The following is a 22,417-nucleotide window of genomic DNA, read 5'->3' as shown; positions in this document are numbered from 1 at the left end:
TGCCCTTAAAAATGATATCTGCTCTTCAGTGTCATCAACTTTTGCCCCTGGCAGACATACCATGGTTCTATTCTATCTATCCTTTTTGCATAATATATTACCCATCTCCTTGACAATAGAGTCACCGACAATAACTAGCTCCTGTGGGACAAGCTCATTCTGCTTTGAAGATTGACGTTGTGTTGCCTGATGCACAAGAGTGAGCTCTGGTGTTAGTTGGGCATCTGAGAATATCCTGAAAGAGGCCTCTGAGGTCGGGAAAACTCATATCTAGGAAATAAACTCATACACCGACCATTGAACAAAATTTACTGTAACTAAAATTTTTAGAAATAGTATAAAAATATAATATAAAACAACTTATTTACAATAACTAATGACTGTACATTACGGAATACTAAAAACTGTAATAAAAGATCGTTTACAATAAAATAAGCTAAAATATAAAATTAAAAGCGCTAAAAACCTGGAGCTTTCGAGAGCGTCAGCTCTCTTCTTCAACAGTAATATAACTTTCTGCAACATCTCCTTAAATAGCAGGTTCACGGTACTTCCACACGTATTTCTCCACATGGTTCAATCGGCACATGGTCAGAACCGGAAGCGGAAATGTCTCGGGTATGTGGCAAAGAAAATCGTTCATCCGAATTTAATACAATTGTTTCAAAAATAGGATGAATACGCATGCCTCTATCTCTATTCATGGTATTCTTACTGGATAAACCAATCCGTAAACCCTCGAGCCATTTACGTTCCCAGTATCCGTGTGCATGATCCAAAATAATAGCGTCCTCCAGAGAGATTTGATGCTGCTTCTCCCAAAAATGTTCGGCCACGGCAGACTTACTGTAGTCAGCGGTTCTTATGGCATTTAAATGTTCCCCCAGGCGATCCCTAAGCCGTCGTTTTGTTTCCCCCACATAACACTCCCCACAGTCCGGGCATTCTATTCTATAAATAACTCCACTACTGAGATCTTTTGGTATACGGTCTTTGACCTGAGACACAGCTGTGCATAGCCTCCGCCCAGGAAGCTGTACACAGCGTGTCTTATAACCCCGTAAAATTCTTGCCAGATGCTCAGTAAGGCCCGGATAGTAGGGGATATATGCGGTGGCTACCGGGACGAAAGACTCCCTATGCTCGGACACCCCTCTACTATATCTATCCAGGATCCTCTGGGGGTATCTGCACTTTCTAAGTTCTGCCGTGACACGATTAATTTCTTTCTCTTTATCCTCAGAAGTAGTACAGTGTGATCTTACTCTGTCAAATAAAGCTTTTGCTACACTATTCTTGTATTGTCCAGCTTGTGCTGAATTATAGTGGGTGTATTGACCTCTACACATGGGTTTTTTAAAAACTGACGTGTATTCATCCTATTTTTGAAACAATTGTATTAAATTCGGATGAACGATTTTCTTTTCCACGTACCCGAGACATTTCCGCTTCCAGTTCTGACCATGTGCCGATTGAACCACGTGGAGAAATACCACGTGTGGAAGTACCGTGAACATGCTATTTAAGGAGATGTTGCAGAAAGTTATATTATTGTTGAAGAAGAGAGTTGACGCTCTCGAAAGCTCAGGTTTTTAGCACTTTTAATTTTATATTTTAGCTTATTTTATTGTAAACGATCTTTTATTACAGTTTTTAGTATTCCGTAATGTACAGTCATTAGTTTATTATAAATAATTTGTTTTATATTATATTTTTATATTTGTAAAAATTTTAGTTACAGTAAATTTTGTTCAATGGTCGGTGTATGAGTTTATTTCCTAGATATGGGCATCTGAGAGCTTGATTGGTCCCCCACTTTAATACGTTCGAGGGCATCTACCCAATTCTTCAAACTCTCATACATGCAAATCAGCATGCTGAGATGGCACATAATTTCTTGACACTCTCTGCACCTAACATACAGAAAGACAGCCTCTTTGGTTAGCACTTGTCCTGTTCCAGAAAGATCTGCAAACATTTCATAAGTTGCACATTTTTTCATTCTCTTCGGTTCTCCTCTAGGCCATAACACTCCTGCTACTTTGTGCCTGTTGCTTTACTGTGCTAGTTTTTGGCATGATTTCCAGTTGAATACAATTGATTAACAATGGAAATTAATAAGATTAATAAATTTAATTAATTAATTTTCATTACTACACTAATTTAATACATTCCTAAATGCAGTGATTTCTATTACGCTATGTAGTTTTATGTTATACTTTGTGCTAATAAGTTCGGAATATATGTCACACAATACCTAACAACCAAAATGTTAAATTAGTTATATATATACAAAGATATATGCCCAACAAGTGATTTGGAGTTATAAGTTAATTATATAATATATATATATATGGCAGCAAGATTCAACAAAACAGTGGTTCTACATATAAAAAAACAGGTAAACTGCAGCCGTTATCAAATCATTGCAGGATGGAAGCCTCCTCAACAATTCGTGTTGAGGGAAATGGACCATAATCTGCCATGCTGGTCCAGTTGGCAGATCGACCATATTTAGCAGTCAGGGGCTTGAACTCTGGTCTACTCAAGGAGCATGTGCTACTGCAGTCCCACTCTTAACCACTTGGCTACGAAGGTTCTACATATATTAAGTATTAACCTACAAAATCTCTAGTTAAAAAATAAATTAATGAGCATGACTAGGTGGATAAAGCTACTTATAGAGTGATACAATATGACAGTTAAGTCAATAAACCAGCAAAAGTCTTCAAAAACTTGGAGCTAGAAATTCACTGCTTGTGCTTGTATAATCTCATCCGCTTATCTCTTAGGGATAATGGGATTGTTGACTAGAAGAAGAGAGTAGCTATCCATGGATACTCCTCTTCTTGAACTAATGTTAACAGTGAAGTGTCCGACAGTTCAATGCAGGGTCCAACATTGTTTTCTATATATATATATTTTTTTTTATGTGAACCCCAAACGCGAGAGGTATTAGAACCTATAGTACTTACTGTGCTTGGGTTGGAGGTTGAGAAGACGAAAGAAGATATTCATTGACATTGGACTTGAACTTCTGTAGAGTGTAATTTTCAGGAAATACGTATGAAGGAAGGAAGGTTGTTCCAGAAAACGGCAGTTGAATGAATAAATGAGGAAGACGAAAAGTTGGTTCTGTGGGTTTGAAGTTGGACAGTAAATGCATGTTGGCTGGTGGCGGCACGTGTTCGGACTGTTTTGAAAGAGAGAGCGGGAATTATAGAAGCCAATTCAGAAGAACAGTGCCCATGGAAGTATCTGTAGAAGAGGCATGCAGCAGAAACAGTACGTCTATGAGAAAGCAAATGGAGAGACTCTATAAGAGATGAATCATTAATTAACCTAACTGCCCTCTTCTGAATGGAATCAAGAAGCCTGAGAGAGGTTTTGGGGGCTCCACCCCAGATGTGGGAACAATATTCCATGGCAGGGCGGATTTGTGATTTATACAGAGTGAGCAGCTGTTTCGAAGAAAAGTAAGGCCAAGAGTGAAAGCGAAAACCAAGTTTTTTAGATGCAGAGGAAGCAATATTTGTAATGTGCTTGTGCCAAGAGAGATTAGAAGTCAGGGTAATCACCAAAAGAGATATATCATTTTGCCTAGACATCGGAGTGTCACTAAAGATAAGCATAGGAGCAGAAGAATCTTTTTGCAAGATATAAGACAAGACTGAGTTTTAGAAAGGTTGAAATCAACTAAGTTGTCTTTGCCCCACTGGAGAATTACCTGAAGATTGGCATTTAAGGAATTGGTAGCAGATTTTCGAGAAGTTGAAGCTGATTGAGCAGGACAAGGTTTCTCAAAATGGAAAGTGGAATGCAATGTGCTATCATTGGGCAAAACTATGGATAGGATTTCCAGTCAATGGAAGAAGGTCATTAATATACAAGAGGAAAAGAGTGGGGAAAAGAACTGAACCTTGAGGGACACCGGCATTAGTGAAGAAGTTAGAAGACAGAGAGCCATCAACCATCACCCTCAGTGAGCGATCAGAGAGAAAACTGGATAACCAATTACTAAAAACAGTTGGCAAACCATAAGATGGAAGCTTGTTTAGAAGACCTTTATGCCAAACACAATCAAAAGCCTTTGAGATGTCAAGAGCAACTACTTGTGTTTCACCGAACCTTTCCATTGAATTAGTCCATAAATGGGTATCATAAGCCGAAATATCACCAGTGGATCAACACTGACGGAATCCATACTGGCGGTCCTTGATCACATGGAAGGTTTCTAGGTAGTTTAAGAGTTGGCGGTTAATTGATTTCTCCATTACTTTAGAAAGAGTAGAAGTAATTGCAATGGGACAATAATTGGATGGGAGGGATTTGTCACCCTTTTTAGGAACTGGCTGGATATGAGCAAATTTTCAAGAAGAAGGAAAAACACCTTTGGAATAAGAAAGTGAAAAAAGGTGGCAAGGAATAGGAGTAAGTTCAGGAGCACACGTTTTGAGAACAAGTGGAGAAATACCATCAGGATCTGGAGCTTTCTTATCATCAAGGTTCATCAAAATCTTTCTGATATCCTTTTGACGGAAGACCACAGGAGGCACTGAATGGAGCGTGTTGGGAATGGTGGGAGGTGTTTTACCGAGATCATTAATACATGAGCTGGAAGAAAAATGGGATGCTGGCAGGTCAGCTTTATCCTTGGCTGAAGTGACAACAGCACCATCTGGTTTGGACAGAGGTGGGAGCAGAGATGGGCAAAAGTTGCAGCCAATAGCTTTGGCAAGAGACCAGAATGCTCGGCTACCATTAGGGCAAGAAGCAAGTTTTCTACTCTTAGCCTGTTCAAACTCTGGTTTGGACTAATTAATAACTGCTTTACAGTAGGCAGAAAATGAAACTGAAGAATTAGAAACAAGCCAATTACGATAAGCAACATTCTTCTCTTGAACAGCCTTAGCACATTTATTGGAAAACCAAGGTTTAGATAAAGGATGAGATTTTAAAGTGGAGTGTGGGATAAATTATTCCATTCCTGCAAGAGGCTTCCGGATCAGCTAGTGCTACCTCTACTCTGCCAGATAGTGACTGGAGGGAGTCCGAGTAGTGTGTATGTGGGGAGCATTGTCGAGGCCACGTTATGTCAAGGATCTGGGTATATTCTTACCACATGTACGCCATATCCAAAAATTTCATTACTTCATACAATAGTGAGAAAAAGTGGGTGGGATGTCCCACCCACTTTTTCTTACTATTGAATACACCAGGAATTGTCAAACTAATAGAGCAAGCTTATCTGCGAAACGATCTCAACCTCCCAAGGACTTCCTAATTCATTTCACAAATATACGTGGTCTCAATTCTAATCTCAACGATGTCCATTTCCACTTGCAGTCTGCCAAACCTCATGTACTTTTTCTGAAAGAATCTCAGTTATCGGTTAATTCAACTACTGCTCATCTCAGATGCCCAAATTATTCGCTGTATGATTCCTTTCGCCTCAAAGGTGGTACTTGTGCATATGTCCGTTCTGATATTCCCTGTCAGAGACTTGGCAATTTGGAATCTCCTCTCTTTGATCTTCTCTGGCTTAAAATCTCTCTACCTCATTGTGTCAAATTCATTTGTTGTCTCTACCGTTCTCCCATCTCGAATAATCACTTGGAGCTCTTTGACTTCCTCTCGTTGCAACTTGACTTTCTCCAGTCCAACTCTCCGAACAGTGAGGTAATTTTCCTTGGTGATTTTAATGTTCACAACCCCAGCTGGCTTCCGTTTTCTAGTCACACCGACCCAGCAGGTCGAGATGCTGAGGCTTTTGCAATTACTAATGACCTAGCACAGATTGTTCATTTACCTACAAGAATACCGGACAATCCTAATCATACAGCCAATACGCTTGATCTTTTTCTCACAAACAACCCTTCTAAGTACACGGTCGAAGTGAGAGCTCCTTTAGGCACTTCAGATCACAACTTGGTGATTGTCTCTTCTCCAATGGAACCTTTATCTCATGCCTATTCCCAACCTTGTGTTGTTTGGCATTACAAGAATGCAAAATGGGATGACCTGCGAGATTTCTTTTCTTCTTTTCCTTGGTCGGATTACTGTTTCAAAAGTTCTGATGTCAACGTTTGCTCAGATCGTGTCAGTGAAATTATTCTTGCAGGAATGGAATCCTTTATCCCACACTCCACTTTAAAATTGCGTCCTTTATCTAAACCTTGGTTTTCCAATAAATGTGCTAAGGCTGTCCAAGAAAAGAATGTTGCATATCGTAATTGGCTTGTTTCTAATTCTTCAGTTTCATTTTCTGCTTACACCAAAGCTCGCAACAATTGTAAAGCAGTTATTAATCAGTCCAAACTACAGTTTGAACAGGCTAAGAGTAGAAAACTTGCTTCTTGCCCTAATGGTAGCCGAGCATTCTGGTCTCTTGCCAAATCTATCGGCCGCAACTTTTGCCCATCTCTGCTCCCACCTCTGTCCAAACGAGATGGTTCTGTTGTCACTTCAGCCAATGATAAAGCTGACCTGCTAGCATCCCATTTTTCTTCCAGCTCATGTATTAATGATCTTTGTAAAACACCTCCCACCATTCCCAAGACACTCCATTCAATGCCTCCTGTGGTCTTCCATCAAAAGGATATCAGAAGGATTTTGATGAATCTCGATGCTAAGAAAGCTCCATGTCCTGATGGTATTTCTCCACTTGTTCTCAAAACCTGTGCTCCTGAACTTACTCCTATTCTTTGCCACCTTTTTTCACTTTCTTATTCTAAAGGTGTTTTTCCTTCTGCTTGGAAATTTGCTCATATCCAGCCAGTTCCTAAAAAGGGTGACAAATCCCTCCCATCCAATTATCGTCCCATTGCAATTACTTCTACTCTTTCTAAAGTAATGGAGAAATCAATTAACCGCCAACTCTTAAACTACCTAGAAACCTTCCGTCTGATCAACGATCACCAGTATGGATTCCGTCAGTGTCGATCCACTGGTGATATTCTGGCTTATGTTACCCATTTATGGACTAATTCAATGGAAAGGTTCGGTGAAACACAAGTAGTTGCTCTTGACATCTCAAAGGCTTTTGATCGTGTTTGACATAAAGGTCTTCTAAACAAGCTTCCATCTTATGGTTTGCCAACTGTTTTTAGTAATTGGTTATCCAGTTTTCTCTCTGATCGCTCACTGAGGGTGATGGTTGATGGCTCTCTGTCTTCTAACTTCTCCACTAATGCCGGTGTCCCCCAAGGTTCAGTTCTTTCCCCCACTCTTTTCCTCTTATATATCAATGACCTTCTTCCATTGACTGGAAATCCTATCCATAGTTTTGCCGATGATAGCACATTGCATTCCACTTTCCATTTTGAGAAACCTTGTCCTGCTCAATCAGCTTCAACTTCTCGAAAATCTGCTACCAATTCCTTAAATGCCGATCTTCAGGTAATTCTCCAGTGGGGCAAAGACAACTTAGTTGATTTCAACCCTTCTAAAACTCAGTCTTGTCTTATATCTCGCAAAAAGGATTCTTCTGCTCCTATGCTTATCTTTAGTGACACTCCAATTTCTAGGCAAAAGGATATATCTCTTTTGGGGATTACCCTGACTTCTAATCTCTCTTGGCACAAAGCACATTACAAATATTGCTTCCTCTGCATCCAAAAACTTGGTTTTCTCTTTCTCTCTCGGCGTTACTTTTCTTCCAAACAGCTGCTCACTCTGTATAAATCGCAAATCCGCCCTGCCATGGAATATTGTTCCCACATCTGGGGTGGTGCCCCCAAAACCTCTCTCAGCCTTCTTGATTCCATTCAGAAGAGGGCAGTTAGGTTAATTAATGATTCATCTCTAACAGAATCTCTCCACTCGCTGTCTCATAGATGCACTGTTTCTGCTGCATGCCTCTTCTACAGATACTTCCATGGGTACTGTTCTTCTGAATTAGCTTCTATAATTCCCGCTCTCTCTTTCAAAACAGTACGAACACGTGCCGCCACCAGCCAACATGCATTTACTGTCCAACTTCAAACCCACAGAACCAACTTTTCATCTTCCTCATTTGTTCATTCAACTGCCGTTTTCTGGAACAACCTTCTTTCATACGTATTTCCTGAAAATTACAATCTACAGACGTTCAAGTCCAATGTCAACAAATATCTTCTTTCGTCTTCTCAATCTCCAACCCAAGCACGGTACTAAGTACTATAGGTTGTAATACCTCTCGTGTTTGGGGTTCACATAAAAAAAAAAAAAAAAAAAAAAAAAAGGTAAGCAAAAGGTACCAGTAAAGGCTTCAGTTTTGCAAATTGCAGTGTCTGGAGACTAGGTTGCAAGGATATATGATTGAGATGTTTAAGGCCTTGAATGGAGTAGGATTTTTAGAGGATTCTACCAGTAAAGCTGATTCTAATGGAATCCTTCCTGTTGTTCTGATTATACATATCGGAAGTCATAAATTCAAATTGTGGAAATATCACTGCAGGTCAGCTGTGCATAAATTTGCTTCAACCAGAGGGTGATTGATTGGCGGAACAAACTCCCATCTGATGTTGTGAATGTGACTATTTTCAAGGAAGAACTAGATAAACTGCTAGAGTGGATGGGCAGGTTAGACTGATGATACGCAAAATGTTGGCCTGCTTTCTTTGTTTTTTTTTTTTTTTTTTTAGCTGACGTTGTGTGCTCATCATCATCATCCCGCTATTTCACGGGTCGACGTATGAAGCCTCGCCACCATGCCCTGTCCGTGTACTTCTCTCTGTCGTTGATTTCACTCCTATTTCCTCCTCTCTTAATGACATCGGTCTTTATCATGTCCTGCCATCTCATTCTTGGTCTCCCCTTGGTCTTTTGTTCCTTAATTGTAAATCAAACATTTAATGCCTCTCGTTCATCCTCTTGACATGTCCAAACCATTTCAAACTTATTCAATCCTATTCTAGAGTTTTTCAACCTGAATTCTCTCCCTAATCATATCATTCCTGATTTTGTCACATCTTGTCTTTCTGGTTATGCTCCTCACAAATCTCATTTCTGCTCCCTGAATTTTGCTTCCATCCTTTTTCCCCATAGTCAAAGTTTCAGATGCATATGTCAGAATTGGTATTTAATAGGCCTGATAATAGACCTTCTTACACAATAATAGGCCTTCTTACACTCCAGTGGTATGTTCCTGTTCCAGATCCTCTTGTCTGCCTATAGAAATTCCCACCTGCTTGTATCCTTATACTTATTTCTTCGTCTATTACTCCAGTCTTTGTAATGGTTCTTCTTGGATATTTGAAGTTGTTAACCATTTTTAGCTGTTTCCCTTCCACTGTAATGTATCTGCCAAGCTTGCCACTCCTCTTTAGAACCATTACTTCACTCATCTCCTGACTGGAAACCAAGTTGGAAGAATGGAGTTTCACTCTATTCTTCCAACCACAGTCTTCTTTCCTCGGTAACAATCCTCTTAGCCTCTCTCTTCACGGTTTCATATCTCTCTTTATTCTCATCATTTCTGTTCTGAAAGTTGGTCCTGAATGCATTATTCTTGATTTTCACAGCCTCTCTTGTCCTATCATTCCACCATGGGGTTTCTTTCCATCTCTTTCTATTGCTTGTCCTCCACACACCTGCCCTGTCAGTCCTACTATACAGTCTTTGAATGCTTTTGATTCTGATTCCACGCTGTTCACCACTGTCTTAGGTACAACCTTTCTAAACTCTTCTTTGAACATCATCCCTTTTTCCTCTTCTTTCAACTTCGACACTTGTAGTTTTCTCTCTCTTGTTTTTTTTGATCCTATTCAATTTAGGGAATCTTAAAACTCCAACAACTAACCTGTGATCACTGATGCTACTACTGATGTTGTATACTACTAATACTGATAATATTCTTGCATCCGTTTTCATGTGTATCTCATCCCTGTAAAAGCAATCTGTTCTGTTAACATGCATAAACCACACTGAGGAAAATTCTACTCCATGAGCCTTGCACAGTCTCTGGAGGGCTGAATTTATTGACAAAGCTCTCATCATGCATTCCTTCCTATCATATCTGAGAACGATTGCAGACACTTTCAATTCTAACTTGGGACTGTTTTTAAATATTGCTCTCTACTAGTTGAGTAAATTCTCAGATCTCCTACTCTTAATATCATTGGTCCCAATGTGTACAATATCACCCTTTGTGCTCTATAACTTCATCAACTTTAGTAAACCTTGCAGATATACTATGGTTCTATTCCACCATAATTTTTTTACAATATTTTTTTTCTTTTCCCTTTTGGAAAAATAGGTCCAAAACTGGTCAAAACAATATCTTCAAATATGTAATGAATTATGGATTCACCTACTAGGTGAGTTGTTTCATTAAAAATATTATTAGCTATTCAAGTTTGTTGTTATTTGGTTTTTAGGAGCATTAGCAACTAAGGCCACATTGCTCTGGGGATATGCGGTGATCATTCCCTGACCTTTACACATCCACTGTATTTGGTAGTCATGGGCTCGAACTCCGGTCTAATTAAGAAGCGTGTGCTATGAACTGCTGCTCCTGCCCACCTGGCTACGGAGGAGCCAGTTATTCAAGTCAACTCATGGACAAACACAGTTGTTTCTATGAGATGGTGATCATTTAATTTGCAGACTGGTGCAAGATCTTATCTTAATTGTCATCATCTGAATCTTCTGTGGATTTCTCCTTCTTGAAATACTCTCCCTTGAACTTTACACACTTTCGCCACGGTTGTACCCATGCATTAAATGCTTCTTGCAAGCCATTTTTTGAAAGACTGCGAAGTGCTTTTGTTATGGCTCTGCAAGTACTGTTGTCAGATGCAAAATGCTTGCCTTTCACAGCTTTCTTCAGATGTGGAAACAAGGATAAATCACATGGAGCTAAGTTTGTAAACAAGGTAGATGTGGCAGAACCTCGGCATCTATGGCAATGATCACTGCCTGCACAATATTAGCTGTATGGCCTGGCATTGTCTTGATGGAGAAACTACTTCACACCAGAAAGTTCAGTCAAACCAGAATATGGCCATCCTTTCAACTCATTACCATGTGCTTCATTCATTTCTTTAATTGTTTCTGATGTATTTAAGCCCAGTCTGATGCAATAAGGAATCATATATCGCTGTTCAATCTGTATGTTCAACATGATACTTGCTTCAAAACAATCATCAGTAACACATGGCTAAAAAAAACTCTCTTCATGCAACACAACAGACAGAGAGTGGTAATCAATGGACACTGCTCATCGTGGACTAATGTAATTAGTGGAGTCCCTCAGGGTTCAGTGTTGGGTCCATTATTGTTTTCTATATTTATAAATGATGTTGATGATGGTATATCAAGCTTAATGTCCAAGTTTGCAGATGATACAAAGGTTGGCAGGGTTGTTAGGGACAGTACTGACACTATGCTGCTGCAACAGGATCTGGAAAGGTTGAGCAGATGGGCTGAGAAGTGGCAAATGAAGTTTAACATTGACAAATGTAAAGTACTACATATGGGTAACAGTAACACCAGAGCAAAGTATCAACACTGTGGTACTACACTGACAGTGGTAGAGAATGAAAGGGACCTGGGGGTGGTTGTGCAGGCAGATATGAAGTTCTCTGATCAGTGCAGATGGGCTGCAAGAGTAGCTCATGGTGTATTGTCCATGATATATAGGAATTTTTCTAGCAGGGATAAGGAGGTGATTATTCCCTTGTATCAGGCAATGGTCAGGCCACACCTAGAGTACTGTATACAGGTCTGGAGGCCTCATTTCAAGAAGGATGTAGAGCTGCTGGAACGAGTACATTAGTGAATGGAACAAGGGTGCTCTTACAAAGAAAGGCTTAAGTTTTGCAAATTACAGTGTCTGTAGACTAGGCACCAGCGAGGTGATCTGATAGATGTGTATAAAGCCTTGAATGGTTTGAGCATGCTCAATGCTGATGGGATTCTTCCTCTTGCTGAGAATAATCACCTGAGAGGGCATAAATTCAAATTGAGGAAAGACAGATGTAGGATAAATGTGCGGAAATTTGCCTTTAGCCAGCGGGTGGGTGGTTGGTTGGTGGAACAGACTTCCATCCCTTGTCGTGGAAGTTGATAGCCTAAATAAGTTTAAGGCTCAGCTGGACAGGTATTTCGAATGAACAGAGGGGATGAAGTGGAAGTGGTTTTTTTTTTTTTTTTTGGCTGATGCTGCATAAGCTTGCTTTCTTGCATAAAATGCCTCTACTAATGCTAATGCTAACACTATTTTGACAAGTACCGGCATGCACACAAAGAGTCTGCTCAGCAGAGATCAGGAAGAGTGCCTGTAGTGGCAGTTATAGAAAGTTCACGTGGTAAACATTAAATCTTGCACCAGTCCGTGAATTAAATGATCACCCCCTTGTACAGAACATAACCCTAAGTTCTGTCACTGGGGGACAAAAGTGTGTCCAGACATTCACAAAAGAAAACCATAACACAGATATTATTTTTTCTGAAACTGTTTAAATACCTCCACTGGAATAGTAACCCACTTCTTTATTTAAATGCTGCATTGGGCTGACACAGGCCGCCAATACTAGGGCATGTTGGCCCAATGTTTTTAAATAACAATGTATAATATAGCCTCAATAATAGGGTATATATTATGTAAAAAAATTTACAACTGGAAGCTTTTCTTCCAACTGTAAATGCACCAGCTGGCCATTCATTTAAATTCAAAAGATTTATTCACCACTTAACAAGCAGTCACTAACCGGGACTACCTGTCGTTTGACAAAGTGACTCAAATAATTCCAAAACCGGTCACAAAGTTTTTAATGAATAACAAATATATCTACTGGATGATGTATTCAATTAAAGATAATATTAATTACATTAGGCTTATTCATGGATAAACAATCATTTCTAAAGAGAATAAGCCCAAGCTTTGTCACTGGATCAACACAGATAAATATATTTCATATCTGCAGCCAGCCTAATATATAAATGCACTACTTCAGCAATAATCTGCCTTCATTGTACACTGTGCATAAGGCTAGATGGTGCTGAAGGTATGATTTGTCAATGTAATTTTTAACCTGGCAATGATAAAACATAGCAAATAAAAGATGGATTCCGGATACAGAAAGCAGCTAAGAAAGCATGTTAAAGGATGATTGGTTGGTTGTTTTGGGTATTTTACTGATGCATCAGCTTCTATGGCTATAGTGTGCCAAAACATGATTTACGGTTTATTCATTTCTGTCTTTTGTTATGATTTTTATATTAAATTATAGTAAATTATTGCCTCTGAGCAATTTCAACTTTGCAACTTTTCCTCATGGTACTTGTTTGCTATTGGTCCCATAACCGTATTTAGCCTTAGTGGAGTTTACCACCCACTTTGGGGCTACACTCCTAAGCAACCCAACTCCAAGGAGATTGTAACTGACGGCATCAGCTATGGGCCTTGCACCTGCTCTGGGGACTTGTTCCATCAACTGACAGAATGCTCTCTCTTAAATGGCACATTTTTCAGACACCTGCAGGGGATGCAAAATTCAGTGCTGGCTCATCCCTGTTCGCTAGCTGTTACCAGGAGAATCCCTGTTGATTTCCTTTCCTCCACTTATTTATATGCTTAAATTTAGCAGGTTGTCTTGTCTGATCTGAGATCGACATTTTTGATAAAACATTTGTCAGTCACACATCAGTGACTGACAAAATGTTGTTATTTGGTTTTTAGGAGCATTAGCAACTAAGGCCATATTGCTCTGGGAATATGCGGTGGTCATTCCCTGACCTTTCCGCATTCTCCACATTTGGTGGTCACGGGCTTGAACCCTGATCTAATCAAGAAGCATGTGCTTCGCACTACTACACCTGCCCACCTGGCTACGGAGGCAACCAGTGACTGGTGGCTGACAAACCCCACACTGCCTTAATGCTAGGCCAGCGAATCCATTTGCTGCATGCCTGTCTTTTTGTGCAGAGCAGCACATTTCAGAGGTTGTCACTTTCTCGGCTACCTTGTACTTGAGCCAACTGCACAACTTCTGCACATGGAGATGGCCACGTAGGAGAGTGGGCGAGCTCACTGCCGCAGACAATCCTTCAGATATAGTTATCCAACCCTCAGACAAGCCAGGACCTGGGAGGTACCTGAGGCTGCAATGTGAGTTCGAAAAATCAGTGCTCAATGTGTCCTGCAACTCACACCAAGTCTCACAGCTGGCTGCGTTCTTCATCTTCATAAGTTTCAGGAACTGAAAAACTTCAGATATATTAGGTCTATCTGCTAATGTTGTTCATAATGAAATAGTGTCCATTGCTTTTAAGGATTTAAATGTAATTTGACATTCTTGTGTAATGTTAGGGCAACCAAGTAGACTATATTGGACTGTTAGCATTGTTTGACAGTCAGAGCATTGAGGTGGAGATTCAGCTTGGAGCAGGTAGGAGTGGGTAACATTGGTGTGTCCTATTCTTAATCTGCTCAGTATAATTACTTCTTGCCTGTTATTGTACTGGTTTTCCATTGTTATAACAACAGTTTTATTTGTAATAATTTGTTACTCGCTTGCTCCTGCCATTTTTGTTGCCATTGTCTCTTGCCACTATTTCAGATGGTATTTTTATGGTTTGTTGATCAGGCTTTCCACTTGTTTTGCTGCTTAGTCTGCCCTTTCATTACTGTCTATTCCAACATGTCTGGAAACCCAGCAGAAACTTATGATTTGATTTCGTTTTGCTAGTATGTTTTGGATTTACCATGCAGTCGGATGGGTTACTATACAGTCTGCTGTTATTTGTTAAGGCTTGCAGGGCAGTGAATGAATATGTGAAAATTATACTGCTGGGGACGTTGGTTAGCCATATATGGTTCATGACTAGTTGTATAGTCTCCAGTTCTGCAGTATAAATGCTGCACTCAGTCGGGAGTAGTTGGAAGAAGATGGTATTTGGGAACTTGGCTGCTATTCCTACCTTAGTTTCTGTTTTGGAACCATCTGTGTATATCAGGGTAGAATTGCAATTTTGGGCTTTGTAGGCTGCATGTAGTTGCTGGTAATTTTGTTTAGGTAAAGAATCTTCTTCCAATTATACATATGGAGATCGCACATTGTTTGGATGGTATCCCAAGGTGAATATGGAACTAGAGGAGAAACTGCTAGCTGACTGAGATTTAAGTTACATTGCAGGATTAGATCTTTTAAATATATGCCTGCTGGTTTGGATGTACTCTATATATGTTTTTCAAACTTGGTTTATGTAAGGTTGTCCATATTGGGTGGATGGGTATTGATTTTATCTTTGCAGCATGGTATAACAGCAAATTCTGTCTTCGAAGATGCAGTGGTGATTCATGAGCCTCTGCATATAGGCTTTGGACTACTGATGTGTGATATGCTCCTAATACTGTGTGTAAAGCACTATGATGCACTGTATCAAGCCATCTCAGGGCACTCAGTTTGGCTGAGTTGTACATGTGGCTCTATAGTCTAGTTGAGATTATTATGAGGGCTCTGTATAACCACAATAAAGTAATTTGATCTGTGCCCCAGGTTGCTGCCAATAAGACTCTCAAAATGTTTAGTTTCATGAGGCAGTTTGTTCTTAGTTATTTTTTGTGGAGAAAAAGTTAGTTTTTTTATCAGGAATAAGTCCAAGAAATCTTGTGATTGGTTTGATTGGGATTATTTGCCCATTAAGTTTTAATTCTGGATCTAAATGAAGATTTCTTTTCCTACAGAAGTGCATGCCTATTGCTTTTTGTGTGCAGATTGAGAAACCATTTTTCTGAGACCAATTGCTGGCCTTATGATTGGTGTTCTATTGTTCTCATGCTTTGGGATTGGAACGAGACATTGAAATCATCTACATAAAGAGCTACATTTATGGTAGATGGTATCTGTTTGGTTATTAAGTTTATTTTTATTGCAAACAAGGTGGCACTGAGAACTGATCCCCATGGCACTCATCCTTTCTGTAGGAAAACTTTTGAGAGTACAGTTCTGTATTCATAATATGAAGGTTTGGTGCTGTAAAAAGTTCTGGGAATGCCAGAGGTGAATTAAACTCTGGCAGTGAGCTAGATGATTTTGTAATAACTGAGAGCAAAGTGGAGGAAAAAATGGTTAAATATAAACATAAGAAAGGCACCTGGGGTGGATGGGATCTATCCAGTTATATCAAAGGAGGCAGCAAAGGAAGTAAGCAAACCCTTACCCATAATTATGAGAGCTTCCTTGGACTCGAGATGTGCAAATGTGACCCTAATTCACAAAAGAGGATCAAAGGGTGACACAAGTAACTATAGACCTGTTTTGGATCTTAGAAAGGCTTTTGATACTGTTGCACATGGAATACTGCTGCACATATTGGAGCAGTGCGGCATTGGAGGCAAATTGCTGCTATGGATAAAGGGATGGTTGAGTGGAAGAAGACAGAGAGTGGTAATCAATGGACACTGCTCTTTGTGGACTAATGTTATTAGTGGAGTCACCCAGGGTTCAGTGTTGGGTCCATTGTTTTGTTTTCTGTATTTTATAAATTATATTGATGATGGTATATCAGGCTTAATAGTTTGCAGACGATATGAAGGTTGGCAGGGTTGTTAATGACATTAATGATGGTATGCTGCTGCAACAGGATCCAGAAAAGTTGAGCAGATGGGCTGAGAGGTGGCAACTGAAGTTTAACATTGACAAATAAAGTACTCCATATGGGAAGCAGTAACACTACAGTAACGTATCAACTATGTGGTACTCCATGACAGTGGTCACTGTGCAGGCAGATATGAAGTTTTCTGAGCAGTGCAGATGATCTGCAAGGGTCAGTGATATACAGGAATTCTTCTAGCAGGTAAAAGGAGGTGTTATCCCTTTGTATAAGGCAATGGTCAGGCCACACCTTGAGTATTGTATACAGGTCTGGAGGCCTCATTTTAGGAAGGATGTAGAGCTGCTGGAGCGACTGCAGGAAGGGAACAAGATTAGTGAATAGAACAGTAGGTTGCTCTTATGAAGAAAGGCTTGAGTTCTGTAAATTGCAGCATCTGGAGACTTGGCACCTGGGAGGTGATCTTATTGAGGTGTATAAAGCCTTGAATGGATTGAGCAGGCTCAATACTGATGGGTTTCTTCCTGTTGCTCAGATTACAAACCTGAGGGGGCATAAACTGAAATTGAGGAAAGACAGTTGTCGAACAGATGTGCGGAAATTTGCCTTTAGCCAGTGGGTAGTTGATTGCTGGAACAAACTTCCACTTGTCTTGTTGTTGTGGAAGCTGATATCTGATATAAATTCAAGTAAGAAGTGGACAAACTTTTGGAGCAAATGGATGGCTGAAATGGGAAGATTTTTTTTTGGCTGATACTGTATAAGTTTGCTTTCTTGCAGTGTGACCTTGATATAACATGGGTGTTAGGGTTAACTTTTAGCACCCAGGTTATAGCCTGAAATAAAATTTGCCTAGTTTTTTCTAATATTTAATGTGAATATGCAATGACCTAAACAAGCATTTTTATTATAAGTAAATTCATTTCAGTGCATGTGTTAAATTTCATATTTCAAGATGTGTGCTCTCTCTCTCTCTCTCTCGCCATAGGCTGCTAAGTGGAAGCAATGAGCATGTATCATTTTATTGCCAGCAAATGTGTGTAAACTGACTGCGTTAGCTATGGAAAGAATATGGAAACATTTGTATTTATCTTTTGTTTTTGCCACCAAATGTTAAAGATAAATTTCTTTTTTTTTATTTTTATGAAACAAAGATAACAAAATTTTATCATTATCTAAATTTTATCATCTTGATTTGTGGCATGGGTCATATATCATCCCTGGACTATATCATGCCTGCCATTCTCATATCTCACAGCAGCCCATTAACTGCAACACACTAAGGGTCTCTCTCTGTAAAACAGTTTATTTGCCCCATTTTTGTTTTTTCAGCCATTTGAAATAAAATATATGTTTGCATGTGTTGACAGAGTAATTCTATGTTCTACCCCATGGGCAGGGGAGTAACTGGGGATGTAACACTGTGGCTGTTGGCAGTGATTATTCTGTGGTAGAAGCACTTGTTCTCTGGCTCTTTTTTATGATTACTGAGTGAAGGGGAAGGGAGAAACAATGACCAAATGACATAATGGTCTCTTTTATTGAGTGTGGCATTCTTAATTAGCTATTGTGAATTATTTTTGTTTAAACAGATAACACTAACACAACTTATCTTCGTTTTCAATCTCCATTTGATACTGCAAAGTAATAAAGCTTAATTATAGAATAAAATATATCAACATTTAATATTGCAGTTCTTTTCAGAAAGAACTTTTTGTATCAGCAGAGATGCACTATGATGCCTTTTGAAATGTATTTTTAAAACCAACATTTGAAACGTAAAGCTTTAATAAGCATTAAAGCATTATGAGTTGGCTGCCAGCTATCGTGTGGTGAAGACATAGACTTCTGCAGCTGCTGCAAGCCGATAAGTTTTCCTTGATTGTATTTTTGATCACTTAATGTATTAATTTGTGTGTATAGGCTTAGTGGTGTTTATTAGCTTATTTTTTAAATTTAGCTAGTGGTTTTGTAAGTTACAACCTGCTATTTGTAACACTATCGTATCAGTGTTTTTGGCGGGAATATTGTAGTGTAATCAGTAGCCGAGAAGAATAGTAGAGTTTATATTGTAATAATAAGTATTTTGAATGGTTTAGTGATCTTTTGGGCATATATTTTTTTTATTTTTAATTAGTTAACATTTTAATTTGTGTTTTACAAATAGATCAAATAGATTAAATAGGCTTAATAGCGTTCATTAGTGTATTTTTTAAATTTAGCTGGTGACTTTGTAAATTACAACTCACTACTCTTACTGTTTGAACAACATTTTGGAATTCAAAAGTACATCACCAAGGGTGTCAAGACTAATACTATTTCTAAGAGGTACAAGCTAAAGGTTATAATGATTTATGCACCGACATCGAGCCATGATGATGAAGAGGTTGAAGAAATGTAAACCGAAATTGAGGGTCTTCTAGATGAGCAGAAAACCCACTACACTATTATTATGGGGGACTTCAATGCTAAGGTTGGAAAAAGACAAAACAGTGCAGAAAGGGGAACTATAGGAAATTTTGGAATTGGTGAAAGAAATGAAAGAGGTCAAAGATGTGGAATTTGCAGAATCTCAAGGATCGTCAGTAATGAACACTTTTTTCAAGAAAAGGGCGAACAGAAAGTGGACATGGAAGAGTCCAAATGGATTAACAACTAATGAAATCGACTTCATCCTGACTAACAGAAGATATATTGTGAATGATATTACCGTCCTGAATAAGGTAAATGTTGGAAGTGATCACAGAATGGTAAGATGTACACTTGATATAGATGTAGGATGTATATAGATGTTATATAGATGTAGGATGTATATAGATGTTATGTAGATGATATAGATGTTATGTAGATGATATAGATGTTATGTAGATGATATAGATGTTATGTAGATGATATAGATGTAGATGTACACTTGATATAGATGATAAAGGAAAGGAAAAAACTGACTAGAGTAAATAATACAAAGGTCTTTGAGATAACAGAAGAGGAGAAAAAGCAGTATGTACTGGAACTTAAGAACAAGTTTGAGCTTCTGCAGCCTGCTCAGGACCAAGATATCGATGAGGAATATCACAACTTTCTGAAAGTGATAAAGCCCAAGAAACCTAGAGGGAAAAAGAAATCCAAAGAAGAAAAAAATTGTCAAAATACACTTGTTATGATGAACAGAAGGCGAAAAATGAAGAGCAATTTGTAAACACTGACAAGGAGAAAATCGAGTATACTGAGTTATGCAAAGCCATTAGAAAGAGACTTAGAGAGGGCATAAGAAGATTTAACACAAGAAAAGTAGAACAAGCATTAAGGGAAAACAAAGGATTTAAATCAGCAGCCAGGAGCAGTAAAACAGAAAGACAAATGATACTGAAACTGAAGAATAGTGATGGTGTACTTATAAACAGCAGAGAAGGCATAATTCAAATAGCAGAAGACTACTATAAAGAATTATACAAGGAGCAAGGGAATGATGCCAGCAGTGGGGGAGATGGATTGCAAATTAGCAACACATACGACATACCCGATATTCTTCCTGATGAGGTAGAACATGCATTAAAGAAAATGAAGAATCAGAAAGCCCCGGGGGAAGATGAAGTTACTGTAGAGTTGTTAAAATTGGGAGGAAGAGACATAACACAAAAACTGGCAAGGCTCTTCACAAAGTGCATTAGAAAAGATGTGACACCTAGGAGTGGAATAATGCAATCATAGTTTTGCTGCATAAGAAAGGAGATAAATCAGAAATTGGAAATTATAGACCAATTAGCTTGTTATCCCACATCTACAAGTTGTTCACAAGGGTCATTACTAACAGATTAGAAAATATACTTGATGAGAATCAACCGAAAGAGCAAGCTGGCTTTAGGACAGGATTCTCAACTATGGATCACCTTCACGTAATATCACAGCTAATAGAGAAAGCAAATGAATATAAAACACCATTATGCCTGGCATTTGTGGATTATGAAAAGGCATTTGACTCCATACAGCATAAGGCAATGTTTTGGGCACTGGAAAGACAAGGCATAGATACCCCACATATTATGATTTTGAAGAAAATATATGAGAATGCTACCTCCTTTATTAGACTAGACAAAGACAGTAGCAAATTTAAAATCGAGAAAGGAGTTCCACATGGAGACACAATATCTCCGAAGCTGTTTACTGCTGCCCTTGAGAAAGCTTTCAGAAGATTAGACTGATCGCAGAAAGGAGTCAATGTGAACGGAGAGTACCTAAACCATTTACGATTTGAAGATGACATTGTGGTTATAAGCCACGATCCCAAAGAATTAGAGGAAAATCTTAATCAGTTATGCACAGTTAGTAAGGATTTTGGACTAAAGATGAATATGGCTAAAACAAAAATAATGATGAACAAGTATGCCACGGAAAGGGAAATAATGATTGAAGGAGCAGTAATTGAAAAGGTGGAGTCATATACTTATCTGGGACAAGTTATTAGCTGTAATAAATGTGATAAATGGCTGGAAGTCAAGAGAAGAATAAATTTTGGATGGATAGCATTCAGGACATATAGTCACATACAGTCTGTCCTCGTATAACACGTGTTTGCATTACACGAATTCGATCATACACGATTTATAAATAGGGGAACGATATCTTATATAACACGAACCGAATTCGCTTATGCACGATTCGCCTTTGTGTTTACAAGAAATGGTAGTCGAACACGGTGGAATCACCACAACTGAACACAACACAGTAGGAATGAAGAGAAGATTCTGAAATTTTGTTTTTATGATTTCGTGGAAGAGGAAACACATTTAACATAATAACGTAAAAATCAACAGAATTTCAGCTACTGTATCGGTATTATCGCAAATGTAATTAGATCGACTTTTACTACCCGTTTATAACAGATTCCACTAGCAGGAACCACCAATAAACTGGACACTGCAAATTGTTTTTATTGTTTTATGGTAGTGACCTCCAGTAAAACATAAGCATGTAATATGTGAGAATAGTGTGTTTTCGCCTTTACTGCATTGTTTATTCAGTTTGTACACGGGCGTTGCATCGTTTATTCAGTTGCTACTTGTTCGCTGTGCGTTTATGTATATCAAGCTTGCCTCCTCATTTTTGTTCAGTTTATAATTGTGCTCTATTCTCAAAACAATGAGTAAAATACTTGAAAAAAGTGTGAAAAGGAAGCGTTCTGGTGAAAATACTTCAGAGAGAAAAAGAAAAGCAATATCAATAGAAGAAAAATATGAAATTGTGAAACGCTTTGACCGGAATGAAAGAACATGCGATATTGTGCATGCTACAAGCCTAAATGAGGGAACGCTGAGAATAATTAGAAAGAATGCAGAAAAAATAAAAGCAACTTTCATAGCAGGAACAACACAAAGTGTAACCAAATCAGTTAGATCAAGACACAAAGAACTGAAAGAGATGGAACGTCTTTTATCTGTTTGGATAGAAGGTCAAACAAAGAAGAGATCAGGAACAAGTTTGCTTACGATAAAAGCAAAGGCATTGGCAATATTTGAAGACCTGAGAAATAAAGCTGAAAACCCTCAAGAAGTGCCTCCCTTTACTGCCAGTAGTGGCTGGTTCAACAATTTCAGGAAACGTCACGCTTTCCATAATGTGAAATTATCAGGTGAAGCTGCGAGTGCAGATGAAGCAGCAGCAAAGGCATTTCCGCCGATACTGAAAAAACTAATTGAGGAAGAGGGCTATAAAAAAAAAAAAAAAAGTAAAGTGCAGCCATTATCAACCCACTGCAGGATGGAAGCCTCCTCAACAATTCATGTTGAGAAGAGGGCTATACACTGGACCAAATTTTAAACTTTGATGAAACCGGACTGTATTGGAAAAAAATGCCATCAAGAACATATATCTCAAGAGAGGA

General features: G+C 38.8%; 1 protein-coding gene and 1 pseudogene across 1 annotated transcript in view; both read right to left on the bottom strand.

The window, feature by feature from the left end:
* LOC150091190 (integrin alpha-9-like) overlaps positions 1 to 22,417 on the bottom strand; it is a 570,795-nt gene that overhangs the window by 67,668 nt on the left and 480,710 nt on the right. The gene's annotated exons all lie outside the window — the stretch shown is intronic.
* Positions 14,047 to 14,195, bottom strand: LOC150091191 (5.8S ribosomal RNA; annotated as a pseudogene).

The sequence above is a fragment of the Mastigoproctus giganteus genome, chromosome 1, assembly GCF_048544385.1.
Source record: "Mastigoproctus giganteus isolate SK-2022 chromosome 1, ASM4854438v1, whole genome shotgun sequence".
In the NCBI taxonomy this organism is placed as follows: domain Eukaryota; kingdom Metazoa; phylum Arthropoda; class Arachnida; order Uropygi; family Thelyphonidae; genus Mastigoproctus; species Mastigoproctus giganteus.
The sequence above is the reverse complement of the archived record's forward strand: the minus strand, read 5'-3'. Positions and strand labels throughout refer to the sequence as shown.